The sequence below is a fragment of the Cupressus sempervirens genome, chromosome 1 (genome assembly GCF_028749045.1).
Source record: "Cupressus sempervirens isolate cs-2001-9-10 chromosome 1, ASM2874904v1, whole genome shotgun sequence".
In the NCBI taxonomy this organism is placed as follows: Eukaryota; Viridiplantae; Streptophyta; class Pinopsida; order Cupressales; family Cupressaceae; genus Cupressus; species Cupressus sempervirens.
The window spans coordinates 629,008,117-629,012,551 of record NC_143118.1 but is presented as its reverse complement, the minus strand read 5'-3'; positions in this window follow the sequence as shown (position 1 = coordinate 629,012,551).

Here is a 4,435-nt window from a genome sequence, read left to right as displayed (position 1 = left end):
AGAGAAAATTTCTCAATTCAAGAAATAACCACTAAAGGGAAAGCTTGAGGACAACAAGAATCTTAAGGGAGATCCAATGAGCCAATGTAAATTATGCAATGAAAGAGTTTTGTGCAAGAGAACTTGCACTCTTAGAGGAGTGAAGGCTCAATTCCTTCCATTTCTTTATGACAAACGAACTTAATAGAATTATAGTTATAACGCACTAGTCACATTAGACAACTCTTATTCACACTTCAACAAGCAAACATTATATATGTTTAATGACCACAAACGCCTCCCTTATGAAATGAAAAAAATCTATAAATATAGCTTCCACTCCACAAATAATTTCACTATTGTTTGTAATCTTTTTTTCAACATAAAGAGATTTAAAGAGATTGAGTAATATCCCCCTAGGATATTTTCTCCAGATTCAACAAATGTTGCATAGAAATTTAAGTAAACAATATTCGTGCAAACTTATTTCACTTTGTCCAACAAATTATATGAAAATCATATAAAATAAAACTTTAAATAAGATCTAATATTTACCATGATGATGAATCATTATAGCTTAATTTTTAATAAGTGTGAAATACCTCTATCACACATTTTGCCCAATTGTGAACTCCATGGTGAATCCACCTTCAAAGAAGGATTGGGTTTCCATCTAATCCATCAAAATTTCATAAAGCTTTAGTTACTTAAGTTTTCAAAATAGAAAGCCACAACTTCCCATAATTATCCAAGAAAAAACAATAATCAAACATAAACTAGGCATAATGAAAATGAACCTCTAATGTCATTTTAAAGTACATCCCTATGATTTCATTTTTCATATACATATCTCTTCGTATTGTTTTTTCTTGTCACTTTATTTCCCCCTTTAAATTAAAATAACTTAAATAATGTTTAGAGAGTTCCATTAAATTCATTTTAATACTTAATTAAAAATAAAATAAGTCATCATTAAATTCGATAAAATTCGACGACTTAAATTTTAGCTATTTAATTGACTTCTAATGTTCTAAAAAGGGGTATTACAAAATAATTCACTAGCTCCTTCATCAATATTTCCATTAAAGTAACAACTTGATTGACACCATTAACAAGGTTGCAATGTATGCACCATCTTAGACCTAGCTCGTTCATATTGCATTGAGCCAATTTGAGATATCAAAGGAATTCATGCACCATCCTAGACCTAACTCGGTCATATTGCATTGAGCCATGAGCTGTGATTCATGAGCCATGAGCTATGAGTTGTGAGCTATGGTTGTGAGTCATTGCAGAGAGTTGTGATTTGTTGCAGCGGAGGACTGGTGGTCTTGTGATTAAAACAGAGAGCTTGCCCTAGCCATTGTTGACCCATCAATGGTGCCCTTGCCGCTACCTTTGTAGAATTCTGCTCACATGACATATCCAGATGGTTACTTACATCTCATGACAACTAGGGACAATTTGGAGGCTTTTGATTTGGTACTCCATCATTAGCTGCAAGTGCACAGGCCAAGGAAAATTCTTTGTTGTATACGAGCACGGTTGGAAGGATCTTTAGAGGAACGATTGGCTATCTTTGCTCCATCTATCTTGAGAAAATACAAGGTATCACTCCTTCAGAGTTGTTCTTCTAGGGTTCTCTCATCAACTATTTAATAGAATGAGGAGTGTTGTGAGTTGAGGTGCCTTGGGGAAATAGTCTACAGTAGTTGCCGCGTCACTTCCAAGACCAGACAACTCTCTGCAACTACGATTGGAAGGGGCATTGCATCTAGTTTTCGACAATGTCCCAAGCTTCAAGTGAAGAAATTTTATAAACATGAGGGTAGCTAGGGTTTTCTCATCAACTGTTTGATGAAATGAATCCCCCACTTGATCCAATCGCATTTCAACAGATTGTTGACCGTGTAGCAAAAGTGGAGAAGGATAATATAGCACTAAAAGGTATAGTTGTCTCTTTATCCAACCTCTCTCAAAAATTAATTGATTGGGTGTTTAAGCTTGAATCCATTAACATAGTGCTCGCACTCACTGAAACTATTGTTGAATTGAAAACCCAGGTTGATTCATTCTTGGCCACTCTCATTTCGGACATTGTTGTCATCAAGACTCAGCTTGACACAATCATAGAACAACTTGGGGACTTGGACACCTTCAAGGAACAACAGAGCGATCTAGTGGCTAAGCACACTTCTCTTCTATTTGAGACCGAACAGAAGGCCAAGTTATGGGAGTCAGTGTGCACCACTCCCGATTCTACCCCTCTTGCGATTATGGAAAAGATTGTCAGGGGGTAGCTCACCGAGGAGCGCTGGAGACAGGCCCATGAGCTCAACCTCAGAGTTCATCATCTCCCTAGTTTTACCACTGATCCTTTGATAGGTGGGCAATCTTCTCATGGAGTAGCTAGGCATCGTAGATATCACCTTGGATAGTTGTTAGGTGGGACCATATGGGTCTCTTTGTCTACAATTCATCTCTCTTAGATAGATTATGGGCTCTTTGCTTGAAAAGGAAGCTTTTTCCTCTCCCTTCAAATATTTTTTTGGACAAGGATCTTACTACAGCACAAATGGAAGAGCTAAGACATTCTAGGGGGTTAGTTGCAGAGGCTAGATGAGTTGAGAAGTGGGTAGTGATTTGAAACCTCGAGGCTATCATTCAGGATCCCCCCCACCCCCAATGGATGGGAACAGAGACAAGCTCCTCTTGCCAAATGACAATCACTCTAGAAGTCACATGGGAGAGAACCTTGCCCCGCTTCTCTCCATGTCAACTGTTGGAATAGTAATGGTACTCTTTGGTCATTACCTGGCCTACTCTCAAATGTACTTGGCTCAACAAATATTTTGGTGGTTATGGAGACTCATGAGAGTCTAGTCTGCCCTCTCCCAGGGTTCTTGAGCTATCAGTGACTATCTACTTGTAGAGAGGAGGTTCATACATTAGGTGGTGTCCGGGGCTTCAGGGGTGTTGCCTATTTGATTCAAGATAACCTTGCTAGCATCACGACAGTGGTCCCTTCTGACACTATAGCTAGGTTTATGGGGATCCAAATCAACCATACTAGTCATATTGGTCACCATCTTAGAGACATGTTTATTGTAGTTTTCTATTTCCCTCGGGCCACCTCTACTTATGCCATATAGAGCCCGATTGATGGAGACCCCTTCTCTGATTTGTACAAGTATATCATCAAGTTTTGGGGATTTGGTGGCATCATCATCCTAGGAGACTTCAATGGACATACTAGAGATCTTCAAACCCCTCTCCATGACTGTTCCTTGGACTTGACTTGCACTTAGGAAACTGATCCAACAACCATTGGTCTTCAGAGACACTCTCAGGTTGGGCATCTCTCATGCTATGGCCACCATCTCCTCTAGCTTTGTGAGTCAATTGATTTCCTGATCCTGAATGGCCTCTCCTGCTTCCTAGACTCTGAGCTCTTCACCTGTTGGCCTCATTATGGGGGTGCGAGTGTGGTCAACTACACTCTTGTATCAGCTTCCCTACTCCCCTTGATCAACAACTTCATTTTTACCCACCTCCCTTTGGCCGACCATTCCATCCTCAATCTCCTAGCTTGCTTCCCCACCCCCCACTTCACCCCCAATCCTCATCCTTAGGCCCCCATTCCACTTTCTGCTTCTTGAATTGCGACTGCTACCTCTTCACCCTCCACCTTAGATGACTTCTCCCCTTCGACCACTTGTCAGTTATCTCCCATGCTCCTTCCCTTTTCGACCTCATTGCCTCTACTTTATGGGAAGATACCCTCCTCTCCATCCACCATCACATTTCCTCCCACCGCAACCCCACTAGCCAAAAATATTGCCCCATGAATCAATGGTTCAATGAGGATTGTAAATCCTTCCACCACTACCTATGTACTTCCTTTGTGGCACACTCCTCCTCTTACACTCAATTGTTTTCTTCTTACTACAACCTTCTTTGCTTCAAGAAGTGTGTTTTTGTGGCCTCGCAGTGCAGATCTCTTTGCGACACTCTCGCTCATGACCCAAAAACCTTCTAGCGTACCTTGTTCCCCTGCCACCCTCCCCCGCCTTCTACCCTTGACTAGCACTCATTAGTTTTCCATACCTCCACCCTTTATGATATCCCTGGCCAGGTGCCCACTCACCCTCCTATTCCCCCACACTACCAGCTTTTCACCTCCTCCACCATTGGTGAAGCCATTAGACTCATAAGATGCAACAGGGCTGCTGATGATGAAGGTTTTTAGGCATAGCTCTTCAAGCTCGGTACTCTAATCCTTTGTTCTTATCTTCTGACACTCTTCAATAGAATGGTTTGCATTGAATTTTCCTAACTCCTGGTTGAGACACATGGTTTATCCCATCTATAAATTCGGGATGGTTTTAGACCCGACAACTACAGGACCATCATGATTGGACATACCTTTGCCAAGCTCTATGCCACAGTTTTGTAT